This window comes from Anabrus simplex, chromosome 10, assembly GCF_040414725.1.
Source record: "Anabrus simplex isolate iqAnaSimp1 chromosome 10, ASM4041472v1, whole genome shotgun sequence".
Classification (NCBI taxonomy): domain Eukaryota; kingdom Metazoa; phylum Arthropoda; class Insecta; order Orthoptera; family Tettigoniidae; genus Anabrus; species Anabrus simplex.
The window spans coordinates 120,492,886-120,515,834 of record NC_090274.1 but is presented as its reverse complement, the minus strand read 5'-3'; positions in this window follow the sequence as shown (position 1 = coordinate 120,515,834).

Sequence of the window (22,949 nt, the reverse complement as noted above, 5' to 3'; positions counted from 1 at the left end):
TAGGGTTACATTATCACAATGTCAAAGAGTGTTGTTTATAAATGAAAGTGAGTTACCACATCACTGATTCTAGAAATAATTAATTAGTTAATTATCAAATTTAGAATTGATTACCCTATCTGCTCCTGAAATTCATAAAATATAGGTGTAGATGTACCACCAACACGGTAATATGGTAATAATAACCATGTATAAATGTAATAATAAGTGGACCAATAAAATAATAATAATAATAATAATAATAATAATAATAATAATAATAATAATAATAATAATAATAATAATACTTTTCATCTAAATAAAGTTACAGTGGCTAACCAAAATCAATCATCAGAAATACTAATAATCATTCACCAAACTCACTAAAAATCGATTATTAAATATTTCAGAAGTAACATAAAATAAATAAATATGTTAATATTTCAATTTATTAAATTACAATTAATTTTAAAATGCATAATTAACTGCTTTGATTGATTGATACCATGCCTCATTAGGCCTTCCAAAATAATATGTAAACCATAGTGATAACATATTACAAAAAAATAATAATAATAACAATAATAATAATAATCATAATAAAATTTAGCCACTGGTGTCCACCATAATTCGTTACCACTGTGTATGTGTAATTTAGAATTCAGAACATTCACATTCCATCACACCTCTGGTGATTACACTTTACTCTCATTTATATGATTTAATGAATCTTTATTTTAAATGATAATTACCATGACCTGTTTCAACTCACAAGAAAGAAACTGCTCACTGTGTAAAGAGAGAGATATCAACTGCCTAAAGCATATTTTCCAAGTAATAATAATAATAATAATAATAATAATTACTTCAGTACCAAATAGTTACTGAACCTTCCAGCTATAATTCGTGTTCCGTAACATACACTATTTAAAATACATAAATGTTAATTCAGACCATCCAGTTCAGTAATATGTTAAATTCATGGGTTTGTTGTTGTTGCTTTAGAATCTAAAACATTTCTTTATGTTGTGCGCGCGTCTTACCCTAACTTATTCTACATTACACCAAAGAAGAATATACTCTCCCACTTAAAGAAAAATAGATCCTAAAATAACTATAAACAACGAGCGACACAGTGAAATGCAATAGCCTAACACGTCAATCAAAAATTAAGAACAGCAAACTATCACTGATTATATACAAAATATACATTAAAGTCAATATTCACAAGAATTCTCAAAGAAAGATTATTATTTCAGGTTAACCAATTTTTATTCATACAATTTGGTCAGTTTCAGTGTCCAAATGATAGTAATTCACTGAAACAACCGTTAACCACGATCATAAACCAATTAATCTCGTGGTTTACTCAACCTGACCCAGAATGAAAGTCATCATATCAATTCATGAAATAAGGTTCGTGTCAACATTAAGGACCGTAGCACAAAAAATGCCAAAAAATGAAAAGAAATATTTTTAATAATAATACGTAGTGTCCCAAAAATAGTTCCTGAAGGTAAGCAAAATGTGACATTCTTAATTAATCAATTGGGTGCTTAATATTTCAGTGACGATCTAAATAACCAATAACCGATGTTGTGTAACAATTAGCCCATAGGTCCTCTGGTTCATCGTCATATCTACTTCTCAATACTAAGTTACTTCGGCTTCATAATGCCCGCATCGCTGATTCCTCTGTTTCCAGTCAACATGCTCACACATAAATCTCTCAATTTTTCTTCGCGAATAACATTACGTATCATACTGTACTGTTACATATAAACTTTACCAAATCTCTGAGTGCTATCGTCACTCAACATCACATTTCATTTCTATGACAAATAATTCTTATTAGAGAATATAAGTTTTTATGTTAATATTAATCACCCAATCACGTACTAAGACTTCAAAAAAAAGTAACGATCACTATCATCTTTACTGATATTATGATAGTGATTCTCATGAATTCCGATTATAGCATTTGGTTACGTTACCACGATCATAACTGGATATACTGGTCCACACACTAAAATGTTATTACTAATTAATTAATAATAATAATAATAATAAAATTTCTCCGACGACGATCCTCTAAATATCTCAAAATAGACATACTTACGACACCGCACTAAGCTGAAATTGTGCTTCATACACTCGCAAAAATCGTTACAAATAACCTGAAATAGCAACATTTTGATTATCTAAGCGCATAAATACGACAAAGAATACCCTAAATAACTTGACTGTGTCCTCACGTCTACATCTACGACTCGCGCAACTTTATACTCACATTCAGCAACCAATCGTCACCCGTCAGAGGATGTGGCCATAGGAAGTTAGTAATCCATTCTACAACAATTTAGTTTCTTCATTTTTCGTGACGTATGCATATTGCTTAACAGCTACAGATACACTTTCACACGATATGTACACATCCTATCTCATGCACAACCGCGAAAGATTGTTAATACCATTTGTCGTCTTGGACATCTCTTTTGTTACATTCACACAGTCAAATACTTCGTGTTATCAGCCTTCCCCTCGATCTTGACAAAAGAACAGTTAAATGTGAGGGTCGCGTTCAGCCTTGAAAGAGAGCTGGTTGGCGAAAGTGTAGATTTCCACAAATAGCTGCCCGCCAACTGCAAAGCTATCATATATTCTATTTGGCAATTGGAAATTATATGGGCTTATGTGTTAGAGCCTTTATCTGGAATTATTGAGATTTGTAGTGCTATGGAATGGATAAGAAGCAGTCTTTGTACATATATTGAGCTTGCTTCTGGATATTGTATTTGATTGTGTTATCCTGATCGTACAATGTAATAACTTTTAATTTGCTGTTTTCTAGATTTGGGAGCGTTGCATTATTGACCGGAGGTCCTGTGAGTACATCTAACAATAGGTGCAAGATATTGAAAAAAGGAAATGAGGTAATGTGCATTTTGTCCACTTGTAATGAATGCAACCTACACAAGTTCTCAGCCTCTGATCAAATGTCAGTCCATCCTATTAGCCAAAGGGCATTTCCTTGTAATGAATGTGGATGTAAGTTTCCTCAGAAGTCACATCTTCGGCAACACCTTTTTACACATACTGGTGAGCGGCCGCATTGTTGTGACCAATGTGGTTCTAACTTTAATCGAATGGCAGGTCTTCGGCAACACCTGCTTACACATACTGGAGAGCGGCCACTTTCCTGTAAGGAATGCGGTTGTAAGTTTGCTCTGAAGTCTACTCTTCGGCGTCACATTCTCACACATACTGGAGAACGCCTACATTCATGTTATCAATGCGGTTGTAAGTTTGCTCTGAAGACTACTCTTCGGCGTCACATTCTTACACATACTGGAGAACGCCTATATTCATGTCATCAATGCGGTTGTAAGTTTGCTCTGAAGTCTACTCTTCGGCGTCACATTCTTACACATACTGGAGAACGCCCACATTCATGTCATCAATGTGATTCTAAGTTTACTCAAAAGTCAAATCTTCGGCGTCACCTCCTTTCACATACTGGAGAGCGTCGACTTTCCTGTGATTAATGTGGTTGTAAGTTTACTCAAAAGGCAATTCTTCGGCATTACCTGCTTACACGTACTGGTGACCGGCCGCATTCCTGTGATTAATGTGGTTCTAAGATTACTCTATAACTCGCATCTTCGGCAATACCTGATTGCACATAGTGGTGAGAGTCTGCTTTATTGTAAACAGTGTGGTAAGTATTTATCTCAGATGTCGTATCTTCGGCGTCACCTGCTTACAGATACTGAAGAGCGTCCAAATTGGTGTGATCAATGTGGTAATAAGTTTTCTAAAAGTTTTCTTCTCTGGGAACACCTACGTACGCACACGGGGGAGCGTCAAGACAATACGACTATGTAGGGAAAATTGCCTATGCATACTTGAGAGAGTCCAGGTTCTGGTAATGAATCTGCGTATAAATACGATAGTAAATTTTCTCAGTGGTAAAATTGTCGATGTTACCAGTCCACTAACACACGATAGAGGCCACACTTTTCTCATGTATACAGTGCCACGTTTTTCTAACAGGTCTTTCCTTGAACAACAGCCAGTATGTGTGGCTTAGAATCATTATTGTTATTATTACACAAAATTCTTATCTCTCTCTGGAGAAGTGTCGTGGAGTTTTGCTGTGCCTGAAGGTTTGTTTGTCCAATAAGTTCCCGTTAATGCCCTTCTCTCTACTTAATGTGGAGTATGGCTGATTTGATGTTCGATTTGCGGAAATATCTTTAAAAGTGTAATTGTGTGAAAAAAACAGTGGAAGTAGATCTTTGCTTTCTTGTATGAATAGAATAATTTTGTTGCCGCTCAGCAAACTATCGTTCCACACTTCGAGCTCGATGACACTCCAAAATACTGTTATGCACGTGTATTTTCTCTATAATAGTGCTCCGTGCTATAGTCTACAAATGATTAAGTTGGTCTGAAATCTATTAAATGTGTAGTCACTTTTATTGTTTGTTATCGTGATGTGTCATATCATGAGGGGCGGCACAGGGGCTCAAGCAGGTAATTCTTGTTTAAAACATTATTTTAGGAGGTAGTAAATGACCTCGTACTGCAGAAAACGGAAATTTGAGTTATTAGAGAATTGGAATTCATGTGCTGAAAAGCAGCACAAATGCGATGGCAACTTGAGATAAATGAGCAGAAGAAATTATACACAATGATATTGTTATTTACTTGTCACTAGTTGTACACATTTCATGTATGCTACCAGTTTACGTGGACAGACCTTTTAAATGTAATTTCATTACACAAACAATTTACATCATTACATCTGTAATTGATGGTAACTCGGAATATCAGGAGGTAAATTGTAATTCTCCTCAAAGGTATCAAACTTATTTTCCAGTTTGTACTTGTTTGTAAAGAATAAATCAGGATATGTGGTTCAATGGCTCTTGACTCTTTTATAACTTCCTACTAGTTTCATAATTTATTATTTCCCAAGCAGTGTTCCATTAATTTTAGAATCTCGATTGATTTTGTCGACAATTATTTTTATATTTCCATTCCATATAACATTTTGTCAGATTTCTCCCGTCGTTTTTTCACAAATACCCTGCTTAGTTGCGACATAAAACGGTTTCCTTTCTGATTACTTGCAAGACGAGGAATGTGACTTTTAATAGTAAGTGTGCGTCGCCGTCAAGCACGAGAAACAGAATCTTCTCTCTCAGTTCGGTCAACCGTGACCTTGCCCAAGGGGCGAGGTGACGTGTCGGACGAGTCAACAACGATTGGATCCGCGAAAGGGGCAGGGGAAGTAGCCCGGAGACATTGAGGCATGAGAACAGGGGAAACGCTTCCAGAGTGAGAAATATCCACTTCCTCTGGGGCATACTTAATAACTAAGGAATGACAGTTTATTAAGGGAGGGATGGCAGGCTAAGGAATGAATACATAAAATAAACAGTTACAAATATAAGATTACACATAAGATTAGAGCCTGGCCAGGCTGAATAAAATACCAAGGGACGGGGAAGACTTCCCAAGGCACAGATATCACCGCCTTAAGCCAAAGCACGGGAAGGAAATAGCTTCTTGAATGAGAAGGCAAGTTCATTCATCATTGAGGTATCTTGAGCACACCATATGTCAGTAGCAATAGAGGTAGGACTTATTTCAAAACAAGAATCTTGCTCGGCGCAGCAGGGAACACGTCCCTGAGTACTGGTCCAATGGTAACGCGCCAAAAAACAGGCAACAAGGTCCACAGATGCGAATTCAACCCAACTGGTCGAAAATTATATAGACAGAATTTCCTAACAGTCCTTCCACAGAGCACAGTAGAACGAAGCAACCCCTCATATAACTAGTTGCGAAGCACCAGGGCAGGACCAACTCGAAAGATGACAGGTCGATGTAATTAATTGAAGTTCACAATAAGCAGGTAAGATCGGCCCCGGTAGACTTGGTACACACCAGCCGGCTGCATCGGGGAGCCCTCCAGGCGAACTCAGGCAAGATGGGTTCTCCAAAAAGCAGGAACAATCAATACAGAGCCGACAGTATTTTGAACTTATTGTCGAGTAACGGAAGGACCAACGGGAAGGCATGGGGCCTGGCCAGGAAGCGACCAGGCATCTGACATGGAGGTAACGAGAGAACAAAAGTACACGAGATGTAGGTATTAAGGCGTGAGGTGGAAGGAGGAAAATTGACACACAAACAAACATAGGCTAACTACTAGAATGCCAATATAACATTAGGAAACCTTCCTTGAGTATTTCGAAACAAGGCAATTGGAGGATAATAAACCTCAGCTCAAACCAGCGACTACGCCGGTTTCACCTGGGAGATATGGACCCTAAATATTCTCTGCCCGAGCGGGTCCCTAAGTAGCAGCGAAACAGGAGTAAGAAACTCCAATATAGTACACGGTCCCCAGAACCGAGGGGCAAGCTTACCAGAGGGAACAATTTTTTTTACAAAAAACTTATCGCCGACGGCCAGGCTGGTAGGCTTACGCCCCTGATTGTAGTTTTGTTGCATCCTCAAATGAGAAACTTTCCAATTTTGCCTAGCACGTTTCCAACTAGCCCTAATACGACGAGGGTGAATATTCTCGGGTAATAAGTCACTCATGCTCCGTAAGTTGGATAGGGGGAATTAGGAACGAATGAAAGCATAAGCGAAAAGGGCGACATTTTATGCGCCTCACGGATAGCAGTGTTGAAAGCAGAGGCTAACCATGAGATACATCCAGATGATGGAAGGCAATGAGAGCGGAACTTAAATTACGATTTACCCACTCTGCGTACGACGGCTGAGGCTAGTACGCGGAGGTCGTAACATGCGAGATAGACAGGCCAAAGCAAAACTTCCGGAACGCTTAGACGTAAAAGCTTTCGCATTATCAGAGACTAAAAACTGACAGGGCCCTAAGGTAGAAAAAATGCTCTTCAAACATTTTTTGGTGGCATTAGTAGTAGCCCACTTAGTCGGAAACAACCACGTAAAGCAAGAAAAACCATGCACACAAACTAGGATGAAACGGTTCCCCTCTCCTTTCGACTTGGGGAGAGCTGACGTAGTCGATAAAGATACGTTGCATGGGGCGCGTCGCTTGAATCGATGACAATAGTCCTACCTTGGTACTAATCGCCGGCTTACTGATCCTGCAGATCTTACAGGCCTTGACGAATTTTTCCATCCATCCCCTCCCAAATAAAACACTCCCTGATTTTTCCCTAGTTTTAAATACACCTTGATGCCCGGCAAGAAGAGTTTCATGATAATATTTGAATACCATTGGAATCAAAACCGTGGGCACCACGACATTCATCTCCTGATCGTGGCGAGAATTAGAACAAATAACAAAATTTCTGAGAATATAAGGAGCAACCGGGCTCCCTTTCTTTAACTCCTGAATAACTGGTCCTAACTCAGAATCTTCAGCTTGAAGCTTAGCAATATCATGGTATAGAAGGGGAGCATCGTCCAAAATTGCCCCAGAAATCGACAAGGATGTTAAAGGATTCGGGTCTAAGTCGTCTTCCTGTTCAATGCTGGGATAAAACATACGACTTAGAGAGTCGGCTACTACATCTTCCGTGTCCCGAATATGACGGACATCAAACTTGAAAGCTGAAATCCTAATTCCTCAACGAGTTAAACGACCAGTCCTTCTGGGCCTACCCAAGACCCGTGTCAAGTTCAAAATGACGTGTTCCAAATACGTTCGAAATTTCTTGAGGGCAAATAGCACAGCAAGTCCCTCCAACATAGATTCAAGGGAGAAAAGGTTCTGGGTGCATACGCGATGGGACGTCTCCCTAACTCGGAGTCCTGCATTAAAACAGCAGCGACTGCAAAGGAAGATGCATCAGTTTGAACCACAAACGTTTCCGAAAAGTCAGGCACGGCTATGACGGGGGCGTTAGAGATAGCGAGCTTATGGTCTTCGAAGGCTGCTTGCTGGGATGGAACACACTCAAATTTAACACCTTTTCGACGGAGAGTGTTCAGTGTGGCAGCACGCTTAGCAAAATCGGGGATAAACTTCCGGAAAATGTTAATCATGCCGACAAAACGAGCAAACCCTTTTACGGGCTTAAAAGGGGGAACTCGCGAATAGTATGAGTTCGGGACAAATCGCCAGGAGAAAAGATATGTCCAAGGAATGACATTTGTGGGTTCGCAAAAGAGACCTCCGAGAGCTTAACCGTGAGCCCAGCCTTACGGGGACGGGTTAATATCTCCTTGAGGTGTACCAAGTGCTCCTCAAAACTTTCCGAATAGACGACTAAATCGTCCAAATAATGGTAGAGGTAATTGAACTTAAGATCTGAAAATATCATATCCAGTAGCCTGGATAGCACCGCGGCGCCTGAGCAAATGCCAAAAGGGAGCCGACAGAACTCGCATAAATTCCAGTCGGTGGCGAATGCGGTTAAATGGCGAGATTCTTCGGCCAGGGGAATCTGATAATAAGCTTGATTTAGATCTAAAATAGCGGGCCTTCCTAAACCATGAAAAGCACGAGTGCAAATCAGGGAGAGGAATCGACTGTAAAACAATTTTCTTATTTAGGACCCTATAGTCAAGAACCGGCCTGAAGCCGCCCTGCGGTTTCGGGACGAGAAAAATGGGAGACGAGTAGGCCGAGGTGGAAGGCCGAATGATTCCCTGATCGAGCATTTTATCGACGATCTACTTCAAGACCTTGACCTTAGGAGGAGATAGTCGATAAGGACGAATTTTACAGGAGTAGGATCCGAGACTTCGATTTTATAGTCCAACACATTAGTCATACCCAATGTCTCGGAAACAACGTCGGAAAATTCGCCACATAACTCCCTCACACTTTGCGCCTGATTCTCAGGCAGATGGCTAAGGTCACACACCATCTCGCTGTGAGGGGGCATAACCGAACGGATAGAAGCAGAATTTTAAAAAGTTAGCGGCATTTTTACAGAATTACAAAATTTAAAGCAACAAGTGTTATTTTGGAAGTCTAAAATGAATCCTCAATAAGAAAAAAATTGTTCCTAAGATGATGGGGCAGGACAAATTTACAGCTACGAAAAATGGAAATTTCGAAGAGAAGTTAGAGATTCGAATTTTTGCCCTAACCAAAACCCTAATCTCTACGTTCGAAGAGTTGGCTGATATGCACCAAAATGGAACAGGTTCCAAGTCCGAAAACGTACAAATAGACTTATGGGCGGCATACCACTTCTCACTTATGAGGGAAACCACAAAGCCAGAGTCTAACAGTGCAGATACGGGTTCGTTACCATCATCAACCTTAATAAAGGGAACAGGACCTTTAAGATTGGACGAGATGCTTAAACACTTAACCGGACACTTACTAGTAGGATGATCAATAGGCAGACCCTTATCACCATTGACACACGGGGTTCATCCGTCGGAAAATCCACGAATGCCCTCACCTACTCAACTGGAACTCGAAGTTGCCGGACAATTTCTCGCCGAATGACCAGCTAGACCACACTTAAAGCAAACCAACCTACTGGTCCTTGATTGCCCATTTACGCCAGTGCTAACTCCAGAAGAACGCGCTTCCGAAAATTTAACTCGGCAGCGGTTTCGCAGATGTTCTGACGACCCGCAGGCATAGCATTTCCTTATATTCCCTGACTTGTGTGACGAAGGAGTACTAAGAGCCTTAGGCACGGAGGGATCACGCAGAGAGTCCGCAGGACGAACTCCTTCGGCGGATACTACCATCGCCTCCAACTCCGAAAAATGCGAGGATGGGCCGCAATACACAAACAGGAGCGGTAAACAGGAGAAATCCCCTCTACGATGGTTGAGATAATTTGCTCATCCGAGTAGTTCAACGCAACGACACTCGCATAAAATTTGATGTCAGAAATGAAGTCCGATAAGGACTCGTCAACGCGCTGCACTCTAAAATAGTAACTTTGAATAAAGGAATTAAGTGTCATACCCAATGAATGAAATGTGTTAATAACTATGCATGAAACTGTTGAATGGACATATGCTCAGCAATTGCATTAACTATCTTTTACGACAAAACACCAAGCGGATAAATAATCTGTAACATATGAGCGTGTGATAATCCAAAGACCGAGGTATGGTCTTGGCACTCTACGAGAAAACGCAGGAAGGAAACAGTATCGCTCGCCAAATTTACGCAATAATATCAAGCCTCTTTTAAGATCAAGGTCAACGGATGGCGAATATTAGAAAAGGGTGAGACATATGACGATATGGTGGACTGTAAAGGATGCTGCTCTACCGATTCTAAATTCGCTTGATGTTTACCCAAATCGTCTTCACCTAAAACTACACCAAGCATATTTGTCCTTAACAGCCAACTTACTAAGCCACGAGTCGACCTTCTCTAAAAGGCTACCGGCCTTAGCTTCTAAATCCTTAATTTGGTTCCTAGTTTCCCCCTTGAAGGATAATGAGAGTAGGTCTTCGATGCGGGGAAGGTAATGAGTAATGCGACCTTGAACTCTTCTAAGTTGGTGGATCGATGCTACATCGCTCTCTAGAAACTGCATTACTGACAAAATATCAGATAGGTTTGCTTCAGTCACTGAGGCCGCTCCACCAACCTCGCCGTCAGTTAGGTTGGGCACAGAGATTACTTTGTCTAAGTTACCTCTTAACAATACCTCGCCACTCTTAACAGTGTCTCCAGATTCCAAGCCGCGAATAGCTAATTCGTACAAAAGTTCATCCTTCCGCAGAGCCCCAGGATATACTACATCTCGAGTAGCCATTTTACGGCAAAAATAAAGAAAATCAGGGATCCCACAGACGTAAACAACGTCATGGCACTCGTCTCTCCCAAGCTTATACAACGGTTGATCCTTGGTCAGCCCCATTCAACCACGACCGCTCTGCTAGCAGAACTGTGCCAACCTTTGGCAAGCGTAGCAAAAGAGAATGAAGTGGTGGGCCTATGGGGCTGGACAGATAAGCAGTCGAAATCAAAGTGCCAAAACTTTATTATATAACATTTAAATTTGCCTTGTTTCGATAACAACATTCGCTACGCACCTTAAACATAAACTCCGTCAGACTCTCTATCCAATATATTGTAAAACATTCTGGTATAATATATACACACGTGACACAATGTCACCTAAGGAACCGGCCCTAGTAATTTATAATACAGATAATACAAGCTTAAGAGGAGGGTATCCCACTTCATATTATCGCCGAAAACCAACAGGTAATTCTAGAAAATACGTGGCTAACAATCTAAAAGTATTAAGTTACACTTTAGAATAGCACAAGTTTACCATAACATCTAAACAGCTCTTAGAACTGCAGAGAAACTCTACGAGTTTCTAACAGGTGTGACTTACACATTACTTGGCATTACACGAAGGTGCGTAAAACCTTGCCACTTCATTATAAGGAACCTCAAATAACATTACCCGTGGCTTTACAACTCATAGTGAAAGACTTTACAATTTAAAGATCCCCATGCAAGGGGTACGACATGCCTCATGAACAAACTGCCACGGCAGAAGTGGAAAATAGCACAAGAAGTAACGAGCATTAGCTCTACGTAAACGCACCAAGAAGACTTTTACAAGAAAATTACGCATGAGTTTTGCGCAAACCTAACACCTTGATTTCATATTATTACAATATTAAAAGGGGTCCAACCACCTCATACCCTTTCTAACTTGGTAAGACATCGGGGAAGTATTGAAATTTCAGCGCCTACCTCCATGTCAGTGGAACCTAGATTGACCTCCGCACGGCACCAGGTCGTATGTGTGGCGCCTTCAAGCACGAGAAGCAGAATCTTCTCTCTCAGTTCGGTCAACCGTGACCTTCCGAAGGAGCGAGGTGACGTGTCGAGCGAGTCAACAACAATCGGATGCCCCGAAAGGGGCAGGGAAAGTAGCCCAAAGACATGGAGGCATGAGAAGAGGGGAAACGCGTCCAGAGTGGGAAATATCCACTTCCTCTGGGGCCATACATAATAATTAAGAAATGACACTTTATTAAGGGAGGGAAGGCAGGCTAAGAAATGAATACATAAAATACACATATACAAGAAAACAGTTACAAATATAAGGTTACGCGTAAGATTAGAGTCTGGCCAGGCTGATAAACTACAAAGAGCCGGGGGAGACTTACCACGGCACAATTATTATTATTATTATTATTATTATTATTATTATTATTATTATTATTATTATACTCTCATAACCACTTCTGTGGTTATCTGCGACGTTAAGGTGCCAGTACGAGTTGGCCGTGCGCATAGAGGCGCGCGGCTGTGAGCTTGCATCCGGGAGATAGTAGGTTGGAATCCCACTATCGGCAGCCCTGAAGATGGTTTTCCGTGGTTTCCCATTTTCACACCAGGCAAATGCTGGGGCTGTACCTTAATTAAGGCCACGGCCGCTTCCTTCCAACTCCTAGGCCTTTCCTATCCCATCGTCGCCATAAAACCTATCTGTGTCGGTGCGACGTAAAGCCCCTTGCAAAAAAAAAAGGTGCCAATATTTTGTCCCTCAGGAGTTCTTTCATGTGCCGATACACCTGCCGACATGAGACCTCCGTATGTGAGCACCTGCAAGTACCACCGAGCAAAGTCGGAATTGAAACCGCATACTTGGGCACTACCGTCTGAACTACTCAGCCCTGTACTGCATATAACCAATCACAATCAGTTCGTAATTTTCAGTAAACAACGAAATGGCGTATTGCGTTTAGTGCCGGGAAGTAGTATATGTGGACGGTTCTGCTGCCACCGCCTCTATCAGACCCTCCGCAGAGGCCTCCGCCGCATTGACCTGTGGCAATGTCATTGCTATTTTGGCTAAGACTGCATGCTTAAACTCACATCCGCCATCTTGGAGGGGCTTAACCTTACCTTTTACGCGTAAGAGAACAAACCTAACCTCATGGAGGGGCCCAACCTCACTTTTACGACGAGTTGCCCTTCCTGACGCCTGAGAGAGCGAGTCTAACGTCAGAGTCGCTATCATGAAGGGGTGTAACCTCAGTTTTACGGCCAAATGTCCTTCCCAACGTTGTTTTCAGTAGTAGGGCAATGGAGATTAGCATAAGATAGCACACCTAACCGCATGCAGGAGCCTAACATCAGTTCTACGGCTAGATGCTCTTCTTGACGCCAATTGCACAAGATGGCGGCTATACACAGACGGCTAAAGGGGGCTTACGCAAGATGGCTGCTATACATAGGCTCTTATAAGACGCCCTAGGGACGCTTGCGCAAGATGCCGGCTATCTAATTGTACAAGATGGCGACTATATATAGCTTCTTATAGGAAGGGCTACTGGCGCTTGCACAAGATGCCGGCTATACGGAGGCTTTCATGAGACCCCCTAGGGACGCATGCCCAAAATGGCGACTATCTAATTGCATAAGATGGCGAATATACATAGCTTCTTATGAGAAGGCCTAGCGGCGCTTGCGAAACGTGGCGGCTATACATAGGCTCTTATGGAGAAAGATGGCGTCTATCTAATTGCATCACCGAGCTCGATAGCTGCAGTCGCTTAAGTGCGGCCAGTATCCAGTATTCGGGAGATAGTAGGTTCGAACCCCACTGTCGGCAGCCCTCAAAATGGTTTTCCGTAGTTTCCCATTTTCACACCAGGCAAATGCTGGGGCTGTACCTTAATTAAGGCCACGGCCGCTTCCTTCCCACTCCTAGCCCTTCCCTGTCCCATCGTCGCCATAAGACCTATCTGTGTCGGTGCGACGTAAAGCAAATAGCAAAAAAAATCTAATTGCATAAGATGGTGACTATACATAGCTTCTTATGAGACGAGCTAGGGACGCTTGCGGAAGTTGGGGGCTATACATAGGCTGTTATGATCCTCCCTAGGAATGCTTCAGCAAAATGCCGGCTATACACAGGCTCTTGTGAGACGCCCTAAGGACGCTTGCGCAAGATGGCGACTAAGTAATTGCACAAGATGGCGACTATACATAGCTTCTTAAGAGACGGCCTAGGGGCGCTTGCGCAAGATGGCGGCTATACATAGGCTCTTATGGGATGGCCTAGGGACTCTCGATCAAGATGGCGGCTATACACAGGATCTTATCAGCCGGCCATGGGCGATTGCACAATGTGTCGGCTATACACAGGCTTATATGGAGGAAGCTAGCTTAGAGGCTACTGCGCAAGGTGGCGGCTATACATAGAGTCATGAGACGGCTATGGGCGATTACGAAAGATGGCCGCTATACATAGGCTCTTATGGAGAGAGATACCGGCCATGGGCGATTGCACAAGATGCTGGCTATTCACAAGTTATATGGAGAATGATAGCTTAGAGGCTACTGCGCAAGATGGCGGCCATATATAGGCTGTTATTACTTCCTCCTCTGTCACGGCATAGTTTTATGTCTCTATCAAACATGTTTAAACATGCATTGTACTGCGCAAGATGGCGGTAATACACAGGCTCTTGTGAAGAAACCTAGCTTAGAGGCTACAGCACAAGATGGCGGCTATACATAGGCTCTTATGGAGAGAGATACTGAAATCTAAATTGTAATTCCTCCTAAGATCAGCGTTACATTGCCCACATTAAAGCATTTCATAATTTAAATTTTCCGCCAGTGAATTCAATCTCAGGACTACCGGAGGTCTCCGGAGGACGAGCGAAATCTACTGCTCCGTCCGCTCCTACCGTTCCCAGCTCTACTGCCTCCTCTCCGAGAACTAGCTTCTGATTCCCATTCGTCTGCCATCTCAGAGGGAGCCCAACATCAATCAATCAATCAATACTGATCTGCATTTAGGGCAGTCGCCCAGGTGGCAGATTCCCTATCTGTTGCTTTCCTAGCCTTTTCCTAAATGTCCTACAATTGGAAATTTATTGAACATCTCCCTTGGTAATTTATTCCAATCCCTAACTCCCCTTCCTATAAACGAATATTTGCCCCAGTTTGTCCTCTTGAATTCCAACTTTATCTTCATATTGTGATCTTTCCTACTTTTATAAACACCATTCAAACTTATTCGTCTACTAATGTCATTCCACGCCATCTCTCCGCTGACAGCTCGGAACATACCACTTAGTCGAGCAGCTCTTCTTCTTTCTCTGAATTCTTCCCAACCCAAACATTGCAACATTTTTGTAACGCTACTCTCTTGTCGGAAATCACCCAGAACAAATCGAGCTGCTTTTCTTTGGATTTTTTCCAGTTCTTGAATCAGGTAATCCTGGTGAGGGTCCCATACACTGGAACCATACTCTAGTTGGGGTCTTACCAGAGATTTATATGCACTCTCCTTTACATCCTTACTACAACCCCTAAACACCCTCATAACCATGTGCAGAGATCTGTACCCTTTATTTACAATCCCATTTATGTGATTACCCCAATGAAGATCTTTCCTTATATTAACACCTAGATACTTACAATGATCCCCAAAAAGAACTTCCACCCCATCAACCCAGTAATTAAAACTGAGAAGACTTTCCCTATTTGTGAAACTCACAACCTGACTTTTAACCCCGTTTATCAACATACCATTGCCTGCTGTCCATCTCACAACATTTTCGAGGTCACGTTGCAGTTGCTCACAATCTTGTAACTTATTTATCACTCTATAGAGAATGACATCATCCGCAAAATGCCTTACCTCCGATTTCACTCCTTTACTCATATCATTTATATATATATATAAAAAACATAAAGGTCCGATAATACTGCCTTGAGGAATACCCCTCTTAATTATTACAGGGTCAGACAAAGCTTCACCTACTCTAATTCTCTGAGATCTATTTTCTAGAAATCCAGCAACCCATTCATTGACTCTTTTGTCTAGTCCAATTGCACTCATTGCAGTAGTCTCCCATGATCCACCCTATCAAATGCTTTAGACAGGTCAATCGCGATACAGTCCATTTGACCTCCAGAATCCAAGATATCTGCTATATCTTGCTGGAATCCTACAAGTTGAGCTTCAGTGGAATAACCTTTCCTAAAACCGAATTGCCTTCTATCGAACCAGTTATTAATTTCACAATAATTTCTAATATAATAAGAAAGAATGCCTTCCCAAAGCTTACACACAATCAACATCACCTTTCTAGGAGAACAAGGAGAAAAAGCTGAAGCCTGCCGTCTCTCGGTAGGTACCCACGCCATGTAAGGAGTGCGAGTGGCCAGGCTTTAAGGAGTATGAGGGAGGAGTTGGAGAGCTTGAGGTAGAAAATTAGGATTCTCTCAGAGGACAGGAAGGAAAGTAGGCCTTCCTGAAACAATGTACAGGATACAGTAGTTGTAATAGACGGATGAATGGATTCAGGATCAGAATTCAGGACAGGTGTCCGTGAGAAATCGGTACGAGTCACTGCAGGTGGAACAACCGAGGGAAGATGAGGAACAGGGAACTGCTGCCGAGAAGTGTGGAAGTAGGAGAAAGGGAAGAGGTAGGAAAGGTAAATGTGGAATAGTGGATAGGAAAAGATAGGTGGAACAGGTTCTTGGGATGGAGAAAAGGGAGGAGGAAGTAGCTTTTGCAGCTGTCGGAAAAGGTAGGACTAACGAGGAGGGGAAGAGATCAAATGAGGTGGGTAGGGTTGAGGCTCTGGTCATGGGGGATTCCATCGTTAGGCATGTCGGGAAAGTGTGTGGAGGAAAGGGTACCAGGGTAGAGTGTTATCCAGGAATTAGGTTAAAGCAGATGTTGAGGAAAGTAGAAGAGAAGGAGGAGGTGAAGGAGAAGATTGTAGTGTTTCACGTTGGTACTAACAACGTAAGACAAGCCGGTATAAGTATCAACATAGTTGGGGATGTGTGGGACCTGGTAAATGCAGCACGGTTGAAGTTTAAGGAAGCTGAGATTGTTATCAGTGGAATACCTAGTAGGAGGGATACTGACTGGAAGGTGATTGGGGATTTAAATGAGAGTATGGAGTGGATGTGTGGGAACCTGGGTGTGAGATTTATAGGGATCTGTGCTCGGATGGCCTTCACTTAATCTGCCGTGGTACATATAAGTTAGGAAATTTGTTTATAAGTGTTATAGGGAGATACATTCAGGGAAACAGGGTGGCCTAGGGAGCGGTATTAAGGGAGCAGGGACTTACTAGATTTTGTAATAGGAGTTGAATCATGGCTGAGAAATGATATAATGGATGCAGAAATTTTCTCACGGAACTGGAGGGTGTATCGTAGAGATAGGATAGGAATGGTAGGAGGGGGAGTCTTCATTCTGGTGAAAGAAGAATTTGTAAGCTACGAAAAGTTAAAGATGACAAACACGAAATTCTAGGGGTAAGGCTCATCTCTGAAGATAATATTTAACTTCATGACTTTGGAGTGTACAGTCCAGGAAAGGGTAGCGCAGATGCTGATTCAAATTACTTGATAAGATGATCAGCTATGTGGGAAACGATAAGGAAAGGAACGTGATTGTGGCAGGTGATCTCAATTTACCAAATATCAGTTTGGAAGGTAATGCGCACGACAGGAAGTATGACCAACAAATGGTAAATAAGTTAATATGGGAACGGCACCTGATCCAGAAAGTCATGGAACCAACTAGAGGGAAGAATATTCTGGATTAGGTGCTGGTAAAAAAGATGAGCTGTATAGAGAAAACGAAGTAATAGATGGTATTAGTGGTCACGAAGCTGTTTTTGTGGTAATTAAAAATAAATGTGAAAGAAAGGAAGATATTAAAATTAGGAATATTAGGCAGTACCATATGGCTGATAAAACAGGCATAAGGGAGCTTTTAATAAGTAACTATGATCAGTGGAAAACATTAAATAAAAATGTAAACAGACTCTGGGATGGGTTTAAAGCAATTGTTGAGGAATGTGAAAATAGGATTTGTACCTTTAAGGGTGGTAAGGAGTGGTAAACATCCACTATATTATAACAGAGAAGTAAAGAGACTAAGAAGAAGGTGCAGGTTGGAAAGAAATAGAGTTAGAAATGGCTGTGGAAGTAAGGAGAAATTGAAGGAACATTCCAGGAAATTGAATATAGCAATGAAGTCAGCTAAGGTTAACATGTTGGTAAGCATAATTGGCGGCCATACAAATTTTAGTGAAAAATGGAAGAGTATGTATACTGTAGGTACTTTAAGGCAGAAATAGGTTCCAAGAAGGACATTCCAGGAGTCATTAATGAACAAGGGGAGTGTGTATGCGATGATCTTCATAAGGCAGAAGTATTGAGTTGTGGTGGCTCCATCTACATCAAAAGGACTCCAAAGACTTAGTGGCCAATCTTTACATTCTCTCTTTGCTCCTTTTAAGTTTATATAACCTCGTTGTGAAATGTATGTTTATGTCTGTTTGTTTTATCCGGTTGTTAATTGTGTGTGGTGCTGTGTTAAAAATAAATCATTACTTTTTACAGTTTTAATTAGCAATTCAAGTGCACGAGTCAAGTTAGCTTACTCTAACAGTGGTGACCCCGACGTTATGAAATAAAAATAAAACATGTGCATTCGAGTGCTGTGCTGTGTAACCGGTGACTATTGTGTTTCTGTAAACATGTCTAACACTGAGAATACGGAAGGATCACTATCAACAGACATTTACGGGAACAGAAATGCACATATCGCACGCGTCTCGGTAAAAATACCACCCATTTGGCGAAATAACGTAAAATTATGGCTAATGCAAATCGAAGCACAATTCGCTACGGCCGGTATTACAGCAGAATTGACAAAATGTAATTACATAATAGGATGGCTCGAGCCTGATGTCGCAGAGCTTGTAAGTGACTTTCTGAATCGACCATTATCCAATACACCTTTTACAGACCTCAAGTCTCGTCTCATAACTGAATGCGAGGAATCAGAAGGACGAACGGTAAACAAACTTTTAACATAAATCGAACTTGGTGATAAGAAGCCTAGTCAGTTACTCAGAGAAATGCGAACCCTTGCTGGAACACAAGTTCAGGACGACTTTTTAAGAACTATTTTCATGCAGAGGCTACCATTATATTTAAGGTCTATATTGATACACTGGACAACCTAGCAAAAATAGCAGACCGAGTATTGGATTACTCGAGCCCTAGCATTACTGCTATTCAGTCACAACCGTCAGCATCACCCACCGATAGGATTTCTGGGCTTGAACAACAGATTGAACAATTAACATTATCAATAAATAGTGTTCTGAATCGACCACAATACCGCTCACCGCACCGTAAACATTATCAACCACGTGGTTCATTATGCTGGTACCATTTCACATACCGACAAAAGGCGAAGAAGTGTACTCCCCCATGCAGTTTTACTCTTACTTCTTCTGATTCGCCTCGCTAGAGGCGGCACATAGTGACGTACGCCATGTGAAGATGGTTTTCCGTGTTTTACCATTTTCACATCAGGCAAATGCTGGGGCTGTACCTTAATTAAGGCCACGGCCGCTTCCTTCCAACTCCTAGGCCTTCCCTGTCCCACCGTCGCCATAAGACCTATCTGTGTCGGTGCGACGTAAAGCCCCTAGCAAAAAAGGTGCCAATATTTTGTCCCTCAGGAGTTCTTTCATGTGCCGGTACACCTGCCGACATGAGATCTCCGTATGTGAGCACCTTCAAGTACCGCCGAGCAAAGTCGGAATTGAGACCGCATACTTGGTCTCAGAAGGCCAGGGCTCTACCGTCTGAACTACTCAGCCAGGTACTGTTGCCGCCTCAATCAGACCCTCCGCCGCATTGCTATTTTGGCTATGACTGCATGCTCAAACTCACATCCGCCATCTTGGAGGGGCTTAACCTTACCTTTTACGCTTATGAGAACAAACCTAACCTCATGGAGAGGCCCAACCTCACTTTTACGACGAGTTGCCCTTCCTGACGCCTGAGAGAGCGACTCTAACGTCAGAGTCGCTATCATAAAGGGGTGTAACCTCAGTTTTACGGCCAAATTTTTTTCCCAACGTTATTTTCAGCAGTACGGCAATGGAGATTAGCATAAGATAGCACACCTAACCGCATGCAGGAGCCTAACATCAGTTCTACGGCTAGATGCTCTTCTTGACGCCAATTGCACAAGATGGCGGCTATACACAGACGGCTAAAGGGCGCTTGCGCAAGATGACTGCTATACATAGGCTCTTATGAGACGCTCTAGGGACGCTTGCGCAAGATGGCGGCTATCTAATTGTACAAGATGGCGACTATATATAGCTTCTTATAGGAAGGGCTAGTGGCGCTTGCACAAGATGCCGGCTATACGGAGGTTCTTATGAGACGCCCTAGGGACGCATGCCCAAAATGGCTGCTATCTAATTGCATAAGATGGCGAATATACGTAGCTTCTTATGAGATGGCCTAGCGGCGCTTGTGCAAGATGCGGTTATACATGGGCTCTTATGGGATGGCCTAGGGACGCTAGATCAAGATGGCGGCTATACACAGGATCTTATGAGCCGGCCATGGGCGATTGCACAAGTTGACGGCTGTACACAGGCTTATATGGAGGAGACTAGCTTAGAGGCTACTGCGCAAGGTGGCGGCTATACATAGACTCTTATGAGACGGCTATGGGCGATTACGAAAGATGGCCGCTATACATAGGCTCTTATGGAGAGAGATACCGGCCATGGGCGATTGCACAAGATGGTGGCTGTACACAAGTTATGTGGAGAAAGCTAGCTTGGAGGCTACTGCGCAAGATGGCGGCCATATATAGGCTGTTATGACTTCCTCCCCTGTCACGGCATAGTTTTATGTCTCTATCAAATATGTTTAAACATGCATTGTACTGCGCAAGATGGCGGTAATACACAGGCTCTTGTGAATAAACCTAGCTTAGAGGCTACAGCACAAGATGGCGGCTATCCATAGGCTGTTATGGCCTGCTCCTCCTCCTCTGTCCCGGCATAGCTTTATATCCCTTTCGAACAAGTTTAAACATGCATTACTATAACCACGCGATCTTATGCTTAAGGCTAGTGTGAGCACGTGCTATTGTTCTGTTTTTAACCTGTAGCGATGAAGTCATCATAGTTATTGCAGGTTTAGCCATGTTCGTTTCCTCAAGCCTTAATGGATGGAATGAGTAGGTGTAAGGAGGTAAAGGAATGCAATAAGTATAACATGTTGTATGCAATAAAATATTTATTTACAATGTACTACAACAGTTTTCGTTTTGCAGCTGACAAAGTTGCTATGCTTCTTAACAGCTTTCTGCGAAGAGCTAGCATGCTTCCGAAATTGTAAAGCCTCCTGAAACATTGAAATTAAACAAAACATTTAGAAATATATTGTATTAAGTATGTTATGGTTTACAAAGAAGATAATGCAGTCCTTACCTTGTTGTTATTCATGTGGTTTGTTCCTTTTCTGAATCATCGTTATCATGTACTAGAAAAAGTTCATCCATACACTGTGTGACAACAGTGTTCAATCCTCGGATTTGGTCCTTCCCAATCATCATCACAATTTTACCCCTCGATGCTTGTAATGACGTTGACAGGTTGTGCATAAAGCTACATCGATTGACATCTTACTATGGAGAGGAAGGATGTCTCGAAAATTATTTACGAAAGGAGCAGCGTACGTAGATAAAAATCCCGGTGGTAAACATTGAATCAGATGTTTCGGCATCTGAGATAAAGTCCCATGTTTATAGAACATCGTAATAGCCTTACGTACTCGTGTGAGATAAAGTCCCATGTTTATAGAACATCGTAATAGCCTTACGTACTCGTGTGAGATAAAGTCCCATGTTTATAGAACATCGTAATAGCCTTACGTACTCGTGTGAGATAAAGTCCCATGTTTATAGAACATCGTAATAGCCTTACGTACTCGTGTGAGATAAATAAGATGCGAACAGCATGCACACTGACAGCTTTGTTTGTTGTACTCTTTCTGCTCCATAGCCTACGATCGCGAAGCACACACTGTGTTGATAAAAGACTATTCCTTAGGAGGAGGGATTGAGCTAACCTCAGTAACTGCGAGGAGGAGGACGAGAAGTGGGACCGTAGCTGACCTGTGAGGCGGAGGAGAAGGAACACGACTATGTCCGGTCGGAGGAGGAGGGGGAGGAAGCGGTTATCTTAACAGCTGATACATTAAGGTGTTGGGAAGGGATTATGTTACACAATAATACGCTTACGGCGTAATTCGTCTTCTATTTCTTGTATCACTCGTACGTACACTATGTATCCAGCACCTTGATAAGCTCTTAGGAGTTGAAATCGTTCAACGAGTAAGTTAACGTCTTTACAGTATCTTACATGTGCATAAGGTAAAAGAGTTTTGGTAATACGTGTAGACAGTTCATGTGTAGAAAAGGGAAGAACTTGTTTTTATGCGGTACGTGCTTCTGCAATGTTATCAGCAGATGAAAATTTAACACGGATTGATTGAAAAGAAACGGTTAAATCTTCTTCTGTTTCTTCTACTGATGCATCTTGCTTCTCTTCTTGAGATGTTTGCACAGCTACAGAACATGTTTCTAGGTTAGAAAATAAAGTAGAATGAAAAGCTCCGATGGAAAAGAAACGTTGTGTTATCCTTTTCCTTCCTTATGCATCTCCTCTTTATCTGGTGGAGTGATGTTAGTAACTGAAGTTGCAGTAAGCTGTGACGATGTTATATCGTTTCGATCACGCTTCATTATATCGGGATTTCGATATTTGGTTAATGTTTCTATGCGTTCTACTGGTAAATTACTTAAACAAATGTGTTTAGAATTTACATGTCCTGTGAGATTATCACGTCTGTTGAATATAGCAGTACATTGTTCGCATGCATATATTTCGAAGTTATGCTTTACAGCTTTATGTGGTTCAAGATTGTCAAGTCTTGAAAAACTCACACTACAAACATCACACATAAACATAATAGATGTTTTACAGGTAGTTATGATGTACAGATTTACACTGCAGCCGGAAATTAACAACACCGGCAAATAACAACTGCCTATCTATCTGTAAAACTGCGTTTAATATAGAGGAGGAGGAGGAGGAAGCTGCTATCTTTACTGCTGTTTAAGGTA